Consider the following 15,691-nt stretch of genomic DNA (forward strand, 5'->3'; position numbering starts at 1 on the left):
ATGGACCTTGCTTGGGATTCTCCCTCTCTTTCTCTCTCTCTCTGTCCCTCCCCCCGCTCATCCTCTCTCTCTGCCTCTTCCAAAATAAATAAATAAACTGAAAAAAAAAAAAGAATACCTGTTATGAAATGTCATCTAGTAAATAATCCCTAACAGCCATTTTCAACTCTTTATGAAAATCGAGGATGTAGACACCAAAAAAGTTAAATGCTCCCAGAATCGCAGTGACAGTTTAGGCAGAAATTTCTCTATTTTCAGACCAAAGGAAATAAAGAAAAGATTACAGTCTGTGGATTGTTTACATAGTGGAACTGAAATAAAGCAAATCCATTCCCCAGAAAGTAATTAAATAATCCCTTTAGTTCTCCCTGTAGTCTGTTCATTGGTCCAGAGAGGGGACAAAAGACTTTACCAGACAGAACACTTGGCAGCCTCTATCTCCCCTTATGATGCTACTTTTTTTTTTTTTTTTTTTTTTTTTTTTGGTGATGATCATATCTGGGCCCTCTTTACACTTGTAGCCATCAGTATTTCTTGGTCTATATCTTACATATTGAGAGGTCACACTGAGTGAGTAGAGATGCATCCCAGGTCATGAAATCCCCACAAGTAAAGCATCATGGCAGATGTTCTTATTGTAGAACTCATCTGGGGAACTTGTTCAAAAAGTAGGTTTCCAGCCCTTACTCCTCCTAATACTAAAGACTGTGATGCAGGGAGTCAGGGAGTAGGTCCAAAACTCTGTATTATGATGTTGATTAATTCATGACTACAGTTTGAAAACCACACTGTCATCTAAGCATCATTGAGAAGAGCCTTTGTAACAATCAAACTAGGTACTGCAGTTTTTTCTTCTATTTTATGTCCTTTACTCATTTAACCATATATTATGCATTGAAAAAAATCCCAAATCACTTCAGCAAAACTGAAAAGCACAGGAATTGGAACTGTAATTCAAACTGACCACCTGACCTTGGTGTAGATTTGAGAAGAGACCCTTATCTAAGTAGAGAAAATGGAGAGGCAAAGGCGCTTCACTTACCTGTTGGTCTGATGGCAAACACTGTTCTGGATATACTTTTCCTTGTTCAACAAGAAGTAAAAAGAAAGATAACAACATGGGATTCATGGGAAAACAATACAAGAGAAAAGGACAAATTTCCCTAGATTCTGAAGGGAAGAATAAACTTCTGGAAACAATATACTATTAAAAGAGAAATAAAATGTCTTAACATTTTTTGATCTCCTCTTTTTTTTTTAACTTTTTTTTAATTTATTTTGATACAGGGAGAGACAGAGCACGAACAGGGGAGGGTCAGAGAGAGGGAGACACAGAATCTGAAACAGGCTCCAGGCTCTGAGCTGTCAGCACAGAGCCCGACGCAGGGCTCGAACTCACAGACTGCGAGATCATGACCTGAGCCGAAGTCGGCTGTTTAACCAACTGAGCCAACCAGTTGGTTCCTCTTTAAAATATAAGACATGTTTTCTTTTTAATGGATGCAGAAAGTCATAAGAGAAACGTCTGAAATGACTAAATGAGATGAGATGAGAAGGATAGAAGAAAGAGAAGGGGAAGGGGAAATAGAAGAAGGAAGAGAGAAAGAAAATTAAAATACAGTTTCAAAAGAAAGAATAAAATTAAAAAGGCAGAAGATAAATCAGCAATTGAAGGGAAACCATAAAAAGCTCTCCCGTAATACATTTAGAGCTCCAGTCGGCTTATGTTGATGGATAAGTGATGGAGAAATAATGTTGATTGATAAATTCTGTAGCCCAGAGGTATGTGGCTGGCTCAGTCTGTAGAACATGTGACTCTTGGTCTTGGGGTTGTGGGTTTGAGCCCCACATTGGGTGTAGAGATTATTTGAAAATAAAATCTTAAAAGAAAAAAAAAATTGCGGCCCTGGAGGAACGCTCACCCTTGCAGTACTCTCTCCTAATTTTTTCTTTGGATTCCACTACTTTGCTAGGTCCAGGTATGATGTCTAAAACCAAACAGTTTATCCCAGAGTGTAGCTGGAATCTCTTGTTATTTTTTGTAATATAAGATACAACATTTCAGCTCTTTTTATTTAGCAGTTGCAAAAAGTGTCTAAACTGTTTGCATGAAGCATTTTGCCAGAAGAAACTGTCCTTACCCATCTCCATAAAACAGAGCCACACAGAGCAAAACGTAGCTAAGTATCTTGAGTAAATGTTTTTTGCATGGTCAAAAGTCATACTAAGTGGTCTGAGTAATTTTGCTTATTGAAGAGAGAACATAAGCCACCCAGAGACAAATATTAGCTGTCATCATACCCTGGTCCATTATCTTCTATCTAGGATCTGTAAGTGATCCTTTAATAACTATTCAAAATGTTGTAAATATTCTGTAAATTACATGTATGAAAATTATTATAGTATATATGTTATATATAAGATAGAATAATTATACATATTTATATTTACATTATACACATACACATTTATAATGTTAAAAAGTCTTAAAAAGAAAACTGTAAGAACTCCAGGAAATACATCCATATGTTAGTAGCAATTGTCTATTGTTGGTTAGATTTTTGAAGGATTTTATTTTCTTGTTTCTGGATTTTCCAAATATTCTACAGTTACAGCTCTTTTAAAAATTAGGAAGAGAGATCAAAATATGTATAAATGGACATAATTATTGATTATATTCCTCAAATTGTATTTTAAAAATAAAGGCACAAAACTTCTTCCAACCATAATGAAATAACAAAAGAACTGAACTTAACTTCCTGCTGGGAAAAATATATGAAACAACTGCTTCCAGATATGGGAAAACAGAAAATGCAGGACTGGGATTCCGAAGAGAAGGGAAAAAACATAGATGATCTTTATATTTACATTGGCTTTCTGCTTGTGACCAATTACCAAACATAAATACAGAGTGGGGAAATGCAGAGAAAGCAGTTGGTGACCCTGAGTTGAGAAGATGGGGATCAAATCTGGGGAGGCAGCTAGAAATTTTGGGACAAAGTTCCTAAAAGTAGGCACTTAGAAATTTAAAAAAAAAAAAAAAAAAAAAAAGAGGTCTGCACAGGGGTCCCATTGAGTCTAGGTTGTATTTATGTAGGGCTAATGAACACAGAAGTAGGTCTCCTTGTAGCATAGACAAACAAGTTCTATTAGTTTAACTTTCCTGCAGATAATAACCATAAAATCTGGACGAAATGCCAAAGAAATTATCTGAAAAACATTGGATAGGACAAAACATCAGGTAGATTCTGGAACTGGAAGAAGGTAAATTTTTTATGCACCTTTTAGCTTGAGAGCAAGCTATACTTGGCAGCAGGGAGATGGCTAAAACTTGGTAGAAAACACTATGGCTTTCAGGCCTGAAAACCCAAAGAACAACTGCTAGAAAGTGAGGGGTATCCAGAAACAGAACACACTAAAGAGGGAGTGCCACAGATTCTGCCTAAATCTCTGGATGACCCATGAGCTATGAATGCATGGAGCCAACTGTAAGCCATCTGGCTAAGAATAAAAAAACCAAACTGAAGGTTGAGCGGTTATCCAAAAGGCATAGTTTTCAGTCTGAGTTCAACCAAAGTAAATGTCTTCAAAAACAAAATAAACTGCTTTGTCAGAGTGCCAGAAATCCAAGCAATGAATGAATAAAAGGCAGTTTTTTCTAACTTATAAATTTCTTTAAAAGATAATTAACTGTTTGGGGTGCCTGGGGTGGCTCAGTCAGTTAAGTATGTGACTCTAGAGGCTCAGGACATTATCTCACTGTTTGTGAGTTAGAGTCTTCCAAACCCCACCTTTCCCCCACCATGTGGCTCTGTGCTGACAGCTCAGAGCCTGGAACTTGTTTTGGATTCTTTGTCTCCCTCTCTCTCTGCCTGTCCTCTGCTCCTGCTCTCTCTCTTTTCTTAAAGATAACTATTTAAACAAAAAATAAACACCATTGAACAAAATGGTATAGCTAATAAGCCAGCAGTGGAAATAAAATGGCATATTAAATTTCAGATATTCAATTAATCTGTAAAAGGTAAGAAAAGAAAAAAATAAATAACACATGAAATAATTAGAAAATAAATTCAATATGCTGGATTTAAACCCAAATGTATCAATAATTACATTAGATGCAAAATTAGTAAACACTAATTTAAACCCAAATGTATCAATAATTACATTAGATGCAAAATTAGTAAACACTAATTAAGAGGCACAGATTGTCAAAGTCTTGATTTAAAGAAAAGATCTACATTAAACATTAAAAATACAGATTATTAGTAAAAGGATGAAAAACATACCATGAAAGCATGAATCAAAAGAACACTGACATGCCTATATAAATATTGGACGAAGTAGATTTCAGAATAAGGAATATTATCAGGGATAAAGAGGTATGTTTCATGATGATAAAGCAGTTTGCTCATCAAAAAAATAAAATAAAATAAATCACAATCTTAAATGTGTATGCACCCAATAACAAAGTTTCAAAGCAAAAACTTAAAGAACAAAAAAGGGAAAATAGACAAAATCCCAATTACAGTTGGAGGTTTCAACGTTTTTTTCTCAGTAATTGATAGAAGTAAATGGAAATCAGCCAAAATACTGATAACTTCAACAACATTATCAAATGGCTTGATCAAACTGACATTTATAGAACATACCATCCAATAACAGAAGAATATACATTTTTTTTCAATTTCACACTAAAGATTGCCTCAGAGAGACTATATGCTTGTCCATAAAATAAGTCTTAGTAAATTGGAGAAGACTGGTAAATACACAATATATTCTCTAACACAGAACTCAATCAGGAATTAATAACAGAAAACTAAGAGGGAAATCTTCAAATATTTGTGAATGTAAAGTTACAGTTCTAAATATCCCATATATTTAAGAAAAAAATCCCAAAGGAAATTAGGAAATATTTTGAACTAAGTGAAAATGAAAATATAACATGTCAAAATCAGTGAGTACAATTACTTTTTTTAGGTCAATTTATTGCTTTAGATGTTTATATTATAAAATAAAAGGTTTAAAATCAATAGTCACTAATAGGCCATAAGAGTTTATAGAGATTTTTTTTTTAAAAAAGAGCAAATTAAACCCAAAGTAAGTAGAGGAGAGAAATAATGAAGACAAGAGAAGGAAAGAATGGAATAGAATTTAAAAATAAGTAAATAAATAAAATTAAAAACTGAGTTTTTGAGAAAAAAATCAAAAAATTCACATTCTAGTGTCAAGAAAAACAGAAAAGATACAGATTACCAATATTAGGATTGAAAGAATGGGCATCACTACAGGTACCACAGATATTAGTAGGATAATAACAACAATATTTTAGACAATTCAATGTAAAATAATTCAACACTTGGGTGAAATAGAAACATTCCTTGACAGATAAAAGTTAACAAAACCAAATGAAAGAACCAAGTAAAAGAAATAGAATTTGTAATTCAAAATCTTCCCATGAGAAAACTGGTAGATTGTTATCCTTGTGAATTCTACCAATGATTTAAGGAAGAAATAAAACCAATGCCACACAAAGTCTTTCAGAAAATAGAGGAGAAAGAAAAACTTATGAATCTATTATCCAAACAAAGGCATAAGATATATGTCCTCAGGCTAGGGAAACAAAAGCAAAAACAAACTATTGGAACTACACCAAAATAAAAAGCTTTTGCACAGCAAAGGAAACTTTAAAAAAAACAAAAAGGCAACCTACTGAATGGGAGGACATGTTTTGTCCAAATCATATGTCTGATAAGGGTTTTATATCCAAAATATGTAAAGAACTTATACAACTCAACACCAACAAAACAAATAATCTGGTTAAAAGATGGGCAGAGGACCTGAATACACATTTTCCCAAAAAGACATACAGATGGCCAACCAGACACATGAAAAGTTCAATATCACTAATCATAAGGAAAATGCAAATCAAAACCACAATGAAATATCACCTCACACCATTCAGAAGGTCAGTATCAAAAAGGAAAGAAACAAGTGTTGATGAAGATGTAGAGAAAAAGAAACCCTTGTGCACTGTTGGTGGGAATGTAAATTGGCACAGCTACTATGGAAACAGTATGGAAACTCTCCAAAAAAGTAAAAATAGAAATGCTATATGATCCAATAATTCTACTACCGAGTATTTACCCAAAGAAAACAAAAACACTAACTCAAAAAGATACATGCCCCCCTATATTTACTGTGGCTTTTCTTATAATAGCCCAAATATGGAAGCAACCTAAGCATCCAATGATAGATGAAAGGATAAAGAAGATAAGGTAGATACACACAGTGGAATATTACTAAGCCATAAAAATGAATGAGAGCTTCCCATTTGTAACAACATGGAGGGACCCAGTGGATATCACACTAAGTGAAATTAGCAGAGAGAAAGACAAACACCATATAATTTCGCCTACATGTGGAACCTAAAAATAAAACAAATGAATAAACAAACAAACAAAGCAGAAATAGACCTATAAACACAGAGAAGAAACTGGGGGAATGGGCAAAATGGCTGTCGGGGAATGGGAGGTACAGGCTTCCAATTATGGAATGAATAAGTCATTGGGATGAAAGGCACAGTATAGGGGATATAGTCAATGGTATTATAATAGTATTGTATGGTGACAGACGATACCTATATTTGTGGTGAGTGCAGCATAACATACAGAATTATTGAATCACTATGTTGTATACCTGAAACTAATGTAACATTGTGTGTCAACTATACTTCAATTAAAAAATAATATAAAATGACAGAACAATATCTCTTACAAACATACATTCAAAAATTCATTTATTAGAATACCATATCTAGTTACACTAAAATCAGAATATAGCATAATCAAGTAGAGTTTATGCCAAGAAAGCAACACTGATTTTATATTTGGAAATTAATCAGTATAAGTCATCATATTAACCAAATAACAAGAAAACCATTAATTATTTCAATAGATACAGAAAAAAATTTTCATAATCTTCAATACCCATTCATGGTAAAAGTTCAGCATTTTTTCCCCTGTATCCATGGAATGCTACTTTCCATGGCTAGATTTCCCTCCTTTTGTAATACTACTGATATCTAAAATTGAGAATATCAAAAGTAAAACATAATTTCCAGATTCACCTACTGTCTATAGGGGTAACAATTAAAGATGAACAAATACTGGGGCGCCTGGGTGGCTCAGTTGGTTAAGTGTTTGACTTCGGCTCAGGTCATGATCTCACAGCTTGTGAGTTCGAGCCCAACGTCGGGCTCTGTGCTGACAGCTCAGAACCTGGAGCCTGCTTCGGATTCTGTGTCTCCATCTCTCTCTGCCCCTCCCCTACTCACATTCTGTCTCTCTCTCAAAAAAAAATAAATAAACATCAAAAAAAATTTTTTTTAAATGAACAAATGCTACAATCAAAAAGAATGAAATCTTGCCATTTGCAACAATGTGGATGGAACTAGAGTGTATAATGTTAAGTGAAGGAAGTCAGTCAGAGAAAGACAAATATTGTATGATTTCACTCATATGTGAAATTTAAGATACAAAGCAGATGAACATTAGGGAACGGAAGCAAAAATAGTATAAAAACAGAGAGGGAGACAAACCATAAGAGACTCTTAAACAGAACAAACTGAGGATTGCTGGAGGGGCTTTGGGTGGGGGATGGGCTAAATGGGAGAAGGGCATTAAGGAGGACGCTTGGGATGAGCACTGGGTATTATATGTAAGTGATGAATCACTGAATTCTATTCCTGAAATCATTATTACACTATACGTTAACTAAGTTGGATTTAAATTTTAAAAAATATACTAGATTGTATGACAACTTGTGTCCGATAAATTCCATCTGAAATTCTTTATTATCTCTCAGCTTCTAGACTCTCTGATCCGTTTTACCATGAATTGAAGAATCATTTGGACTTTAGTTTCCTTCTTAGAAGTCTGTTGCAAATACAAATTATTATTCAAGTCAGTGGTCCCAGGAATTAACCTCAAAGTCATTTACAAAGTATTCCTTGATTACCTGAATGCTTTCAAGTTTGAGGCATGCAATGTTATGCTCTTGACTGGAATGCCCTCTCCTTTTTCCATATACAGGAGTTTACAAACTTTTTCCAGATAGTAAATATTTTAGGCTTTGCAGGCAAGAGGGTCTCTGTTTCAAATATTTAACCCTGCTGTTTTAGTGTGAAAATAGTCATATGGAATACATAAGCAAATCTATGCAGCTGTGTTCCAATAAAACTTTATTTACAAAAACAAGCAGTGACCTGCATTTGGTGTGTGGGCCATAGTTTACTGACCTTGTTCTTTGTATCTTTTCACTCATTCAAAAGATTGCTCAAAACCTATTTTATAGTTATGACTTGGAAGACCAAGCCACCTTGCTTACTGTCTCTAATATTTGCAGTCATTCTGGAAGAATAAATAAGAAATTTAACTAAAAGTATGTGGAGGAACTACTAAGAAATGTTATCTGTTTATTTGCCTTCTTTCTGCTATTAGAGTTAAATTACTAAGGACTAGAATCCCAGGTCTCCCATTTCTATGCACACAAAAGATGAACAAAAAATAAATCATGATTATAGTAATGAAGATGATGCTAATGTAAACTTTTAAAAAGTATGCAATGAGTGCCTATAGTGAAAAAATCTCAGTAAAGACAAGAACATACACTTTAAAACTTTGCTTCATCCGTTCCTGGAAGGATCAGGTAGTTTGTAGCATAGCTAAAGGAAAAACAGACACCCACGCAATGTTAAGCTTCTTTCTTTGGTTTCTAAGACTGGATGAATGGACACAATGAAAAATAATATATAAATAAAATCCAGCATACAGTATGTGCATAGGGCTATGTTTGGTACACATATGTTTATGTGTGTAATATATGTAAATATGTTTTATATTTACAACACTTATTTGGGCTACTTGATAAGAATTGCAATAAAGAATTCATCCAAGAACAAATACCAGCATTAAAACACAACACAAGTGCTTTTAATTAAGAGTTAGTTTTAAAATGTTAGCTAAATACTTCCACAACATTCCATTCTCCCTAATAATCCACTGACAAGCTCTCTTGATCAAGGTCCTATGTATCTTCAGCAGTGAGATAAACCTCATTCCAATAAAAAAGTGGTCATATTATTATAGTTCCCTGGATACTGCATTTAGCACACATAAAGGTCACACATCTCTGCCTTGCTGGAGAGCACTGGCTCACACATGATTTGTTGGATATGCCTAAGAGAGTCCTGGGGCAGTTTGGCTTATTTGGAAGTCACGAGAATTGAACCTACTTTTCCATTCCCATACTAAAGCCTCCATGCAGTGCTGGTCATTACCATTCCCTCTGACCATGCTTGTGTTGAAGTCATAAGTGAGGCTCCCAAAAGCAGCCTGGTGTTTCTCCCTCCCATACAAATTGTCAGAGTCTAAAGTCTCCTCAGCTAAATCAAAAAACTTTTACAAATGTATATTAGAAGAAATATAAAGTATCAACACAGGCAGGCAGGCAGAAACCTATATTTTTAGTGCCTTTGCTCCCCAACCTAACTCTCCTTTGGTTAACATTTAATTAGCTTTTCAGGGTACATTCTTGACAAGTGTTCATTGCTGTATTTTCACTGCCTAGCACAATTCCTATTATATGTCTGTTTAAGAAGCAAATCTGTTATCTTAAAAGGACAAATACAAATTTACAAGAATTTGCATTCCATCTCTCAATTGTAATCTATCTTACTATCTATTATGAGATTATTTTCAAAATTTCAAGTTGAACTTCTTATGCTTTTTTTTTTTTTTTTTTGGATCAACCAATACCGTATGGCTAGGGTAGAATGATTAATATAAGAGATTAAAAAAATACTCTTTTTATCTCTACTAATAAGGAAAACAAAGGCCCACAAGGGAGAATATACTTTCCATTTCAATCTCAAAGCTCTCATAATTCATTCATGAAAAATCTCTTTTCTTTATAAAATTTAGGAAAGCAAAGGGAATTTATCCTAGCTTATTAAATAGAATACCTTCATACTTGCCTGTGTTATGTGTATTTTTCTTTTCAGTCCACATAAATTTGAGCACAGACATGGCATGCCTGGACAAAAATGTTATAGTTTAAGGAGTCATTTGCATTCCAGATTCCAAATGAATTTACTCTTTTCCATATTTAGAATCAACATTTGGAGTAGTCAGGCTTCCATGAGCCCTGCCAACTGCACTAATGATTCAGGTAAAGGGAGACCCCACATAACTGAGGCACCAGTCCTTGCAGCTATGGATAACAGTCTTCCTGAGCACTATTGAGGCAGGGAGGGGGTACTATTTGTCTTTCTGTATTTGATCCCTTATGTGTGAGAAATACATGCCGCTGTGGCTTGTCCAGACTGCTCTAACTCCACTACCCCAAGGTTGCCTTTTGGTTCTTTCTTTTCTCAGTAGTGCAGTTCCTAAAGGAAGCTGATATGTTCTTACTTTAGTTGGAAGAGAATGCTATTCAAGGGTTGAATAGAGTGCAGCGGAGACAATTTACATTCTGTCAAAATTCTCAGAGCAAGAAGATAAAAAGTGAATCAAAAGAAAAGGGGGAAAATGTGAGTGAACTAATCACTGTTGTTAACGGGTGCCCATCATGTGCCCTACACTGTTCAGGCCGTGTAAACCAACAAATGAAAGGTTAGATAGATATTTTAAAAAGAGTTATTTTTCTTCACTTGTTTATAATCTAATGGAGAGGTAAAATTTACCCATCTGGAATAGCAAAAGTATAAATATCACTGATACTTATACTAAGTGTAATAGACATTCAAAAGCGTGGGATAGATTGTGTTATATTGTTATGTAGAGTTAACTGTGATTTTCCTGTGACATTCAAAAGGAATGTTTGTTGGCAACCTAAGCACTTACTAAGACATCATCTTACTTATTCAAACTGCCAGAATTAAACCCTTCTCTCAGAGCTAAAGCTAAAGCAATCAACCAAACTCTGGAGCTGGACCTTTGCATGCAAGTTTTGACTTTGTTAGATGTGTGGCCCCGGGTGAGTTACTTGACCTCTTGTGCTTTGGTTTCCACATTTATGAAGTGAAGTATTTCTAGAAGGTTCCTCATAGGATTATAGTGAGGATTGAATAAATTCATGTCATCTCGAGTACAGTGCCTACAGGTACCATAGAAGTATTCACTATTATTTCCAGTAAGGTGCCTGATCGTGAGCATTGTATATTGACTATTATTTCTGGTTTCTATCACCACATGGCTGACCTTCCCCAAAATATCACCTATAATAAGGGAACGATAGACAGGCATAGTGTCTTGCAATTAGAAATTGTACAATTGCTGAATGAAAGAATCAAAGGCAAGCAGGGTACAGATAGTTTAAGTGTGCCAAGAAGGCAGAGGAATATACGATGTGACAAAATTGGCCCGATTCTTCCATTTCTTTGAGTGAGGAAATGGTTATCTTAGAGAGTTAAGATTTCACATCCCCAGGTTGACAAGATCAAACCATTGCAACTATGTGACGGCGTGCTGTTTTTTTATGGCTGGCTTTGCTATCTGAGCCTGCGCCAGCCAGAGAAGGCCCGTGTGGACCACTACTTCTTTCTCCCTGAAGGTGTCGTAAGGATGAATTTGCTCAGTGTCCTGAGATTTTGAAAGATCATCGTCAGTGCTGCACTGCAGGCAAGCAGTAGGAAATTAGACAGGATAACCATATTTCCTCAAATCAATCAGCTACTAGTTTCATTTTCTTTACAGGGAAATTTTATACTCCCTTTTCTGCTAATGAAAAACCAGAAAGTTCATACCTACATCTGCAGCTGAAAGACGAATGCCCAGTTCGCCTTGGAATAGAAGATAATAGTCTCAGAAAATAGCATATTTTACATGTTGTTATGTTTTGAAAAGCATTTATTGTCATGTTTACCTAATTTGCATGTGCCTTCATAAGGTAGGAAAAGCAGTTGCCTGTATCTTCACTTTTGATGAGGAAACTGACGTAAAGGCATGAAATTTTTATCCAGTCACTTTTTCACACCAAAAATGGTGTGAAATGTGTATTTTAGATGAGCCTCAATTCCTTTTTAGATGAGTCTCAATTCCTTTCTTTCTCTAATCTTCATGACTAAAAACATGAATTTTCACTTTCACAAATGCTATAGAACTGCAAATTTTAAATTACTTAGACAAAAGATCTTAATTTGACTCCTTAATTTATATTTTACCGAATTGTATTTGTATCCAAAGGGAATGAAAAACAATTATTTTCTCTTTCTCCCAAGTCCTTTTGAGCCCTGTTCAATAAAGGAGAGTCCCACAGTTCCATAAATGAACACACAACTTCAAATTATATTATCTGTCTCCACGAATTTCCTTCTCATTACTTCTTAGACCTTAACCCTACATAATTGATAATAAGTGGTGACTAGTCCCCACTCCACCCCTGCTCTTCCCCAGGTTACAGATAAGGAAAAAAAAATGCCCGTAAAGAGGAGGAAGTACCAGGAGTTTTTCTGAACTGATAGAAAATGTTCATACTCCATTCTTTTTTAAAAATAATTTATTTTTTAAGTTTATTTATTTATTTTGAAAGAGAGACAGAGAGAATCCCAAGCTGGCTCAGCACCGTCAGCACAAAGCCCGAGGCAGAGCTCAATCTCACCAACTTGGAGATCATGACCTGAGCCAAAACCAAGAGTCTGATGCTTAACCAACTAACCAGGTGAGCCACCCAGCCGCCCCTCCATTTTTATCGAGTCATTAATTTATTTTTACATTCCACAAGATATTTACTAAGAACCTATCATGAGCAAAAGCTCTGGAACAAGTGCTGAGAAAACAGATTTAAAAGATAATAATAAAATTTAAGAAGTAAGTACAATAAAACAGGGGCTGCAAGCACTTCTGTCCAGTAGGAGATCTCAACTGCAATGTTGTATTTACATTGTATGTTAAATGCTCTGGGATGTCTAAGGATGGCTTCCTGGGGAGAGATATTAACATAGGAAAGATCATTTGAGAAAGAGGAAACATCTGTTTCCACTGAATGCCACCGGGTCCACTGCAAGTTGTCATGGTGGAAAAGGTAGAAAATAAGGGCTGGGAAGACATGGTGTTCCCCTTCCCCATCCAATGAGGTTTTCCTATAGAAGAAATCAGCATTAAGGCAGCTTTGAAGGGAAAGACTACAAGCTGAGATAAATGGGTGGGGCCGGTGGGGGCTTCCATTCACCTTTCACCTTGGAGTTCTGGGAAGCAATGCCCGAATGCCCAAGGCAAGTCTGGACACCTCCCTTGACTACTTCAGCTCCACACGTGTTTCCAGATTCAATGGACAAGTTAGGCAGAAATCAGTAACCCTGAGCGATAAGAAACAGTATGCAAACAAAGCACAAGAAAGGTGAGGCCCTGGTCAAGAGCAACAGAGGAGAAAATAGATACAAATAGAAAGGAAGACTGACAAAGTGTTATTTTATCTGCTGTTTTTCCCTGTGCTGAGATTGTAAGACTTTTAGGAAGCAAGAATGGATTTTAAAAAGCTGATATAGGTAAATAAGATTTGCTTGTTTTACTGTTGATAGGATTTTATCTGTCTTTTGTTATTTTGCTTTTTTCTTTCTTCCTTTGCTTTATGTTTTTGAAGCAACTGATACCCTCCCAGAGGGGGACTTTTCACAGAGATACAAAAAAAAAAAAAAAAAAAAAGTCAAATGAATATCTCTTAATCTAATAGTCTAACCAGTTCTGATATACTCAATGACAGTAAGTAAATAAATGAATAAGCAACAAATAAATAAATGGCTTCAGTAGTTTTAACATTATAAACAGGACACTGACAAACTGTGGTCTGGAATAGAATGATGACAGAATCAAAGTGGGGAATGATAAGGAATGACAAAGGGATGAGTCTATTAGTACTAATGTGTCTAAAAGGAGGGACACTTAAGTGCTGACAGTGCAGAGCCTGCTTGGGATTCTCTCTCTTTCCCTTTCTCTGCCCCTCCCCTGCTCATGGGAACTCTCTCTCTCTCAAAATAAGTAAACTTTATAGTATATGTAAAAGGAAAATTCCAGGTTCATCTCAGTCTCAGCACGTGGTGAGGGCTGTTTCAGAACTCTAGAGGAGCATCAGATTCAGGCTATGATCTAGGCTGAGGCCTTAGCTACATAACTATAAAGGGAAGTTAGTATGAGAGATGTTCAAGTGATATTTCTTTTGGAGCAGTAGTTAATCTTTAATTAGAATATTGGGAATGAGGTGAGAATTGGAGGTGAAATATAACTCTATGTTAGTGGAATTCTTTTTATATTAGCTAAATTCTTAATGTTGAGTGATATTAAGGATAAAAGTAATCAAATATTTTTTTAACATGGCATGTCTGCAATTGTTGATTAGCTGTCTGTAGTATATGATAATTATTGTAAGATAGGGTTTAGAAGCTCAGGACAAGAACCTGAGCTCCTGGTGGGAAATAAACATGACCATCTTCCCATCCCAGTATAACCCACTGGGTTTTTCTTGGGGGTGAAGGGCTGTCTACTCTTATTAGTCAGACCTCCACTTTGATTGATGGGTCTCAGCCACTCAGACTTTTAAATATTCTGAATAACATCCCTAGAATCATCTCCATCCCTGAAATGTGATCTAATAACAAGAACAACAGCTCTGGCAAGTGATATTGTTTGCTCCCAGCTGAATATTGTATAGAGCAATCATGCTGTTGTAATACTGTCTCTCCAGATAGTGAGACCCATCAGCTAGTAGGATCTCCTGGGAACTGTTTTACTAATATGAATAACTAAATGAAGCCAATATATTATATAGTAATTATCAAGGACACTGGCCTTGAGGAAACCAGGACTGTTCATTGGCTGGTAAGAGTCCTTGAGGAAATCTAACTGTCCTGACCCCCTCACATCAGGCTTCCTGTTCTAGACCTCTGGAGAAGATGTGGGGAAGCCCTGGTCTTCTGGGACCTTCCCCAAATCAATAATGCCAAAGAAGTCTGTCGTACAACTAAGAAGAAATCTCCATGTATTTTTGGACTCTTTGTATCTCTTCTACTCTACTCAGTACTCAAGTAATAATGCTTCCAGCTGCTGCCACTACCGTGCACAAACCCCTGGCTTCATGTACTGCCAACTCTGGAACTATCTAACTTGTTGTGTCATGTGTAAGGAATGGCAGCCAGAGAGGTACTTAAATATGGTATTAAACATGCAAGTGGACATCAGTCCACTTAGGAACTAAGCAGCAGGGACAAGTTCCAAATAGCAGATGTGATCTGGAGTAAATTCTCCATTTAGAGCAGAGACTAATGGCCTCATGCAGCTGCTCCCTGAGATCTATATGACCTTCAGGAATCGAGCTCTCAGCAGGCAGAGGGAGTGGAACTGCAAAAGAAAGTTGAGGACAGGTCCATAGAAAGTCCCACTCTTCTGTATTCAATGAAGGGCTTTTTTTTTTTTTTTTCTTTTACAAGAAAACAAATTTCTTATTTAGTTTTTTTGTAACATGTTTTATTACTTTCCTTGTATTGACGCATGTCACAGAACCCCATGGAATACACTGGGCATCTGTTCTGAGTCAGAAGGAAAAACTATCATGGATAAATAAGTCTGGCATTCCTTGTGTTCCTTAGACACGGCTGACCTCATGAAGTTTAGATTTTTCTCTCATTTATATTTATAAATGA

Source organism: Panthera leo, chromosome C2 (assembly GCF_018350215.1).
Source record: "Panthera leo isolate Ple1 chromosome C2, P.leo_Ple1_pat1.1, whole genome shotgun sequence".
Lineage (NCBI taxonomy): Eukaryota > Metazoa > Chordata > Mammalia > Carnivora > Felidae > Panthera > Panthera leo.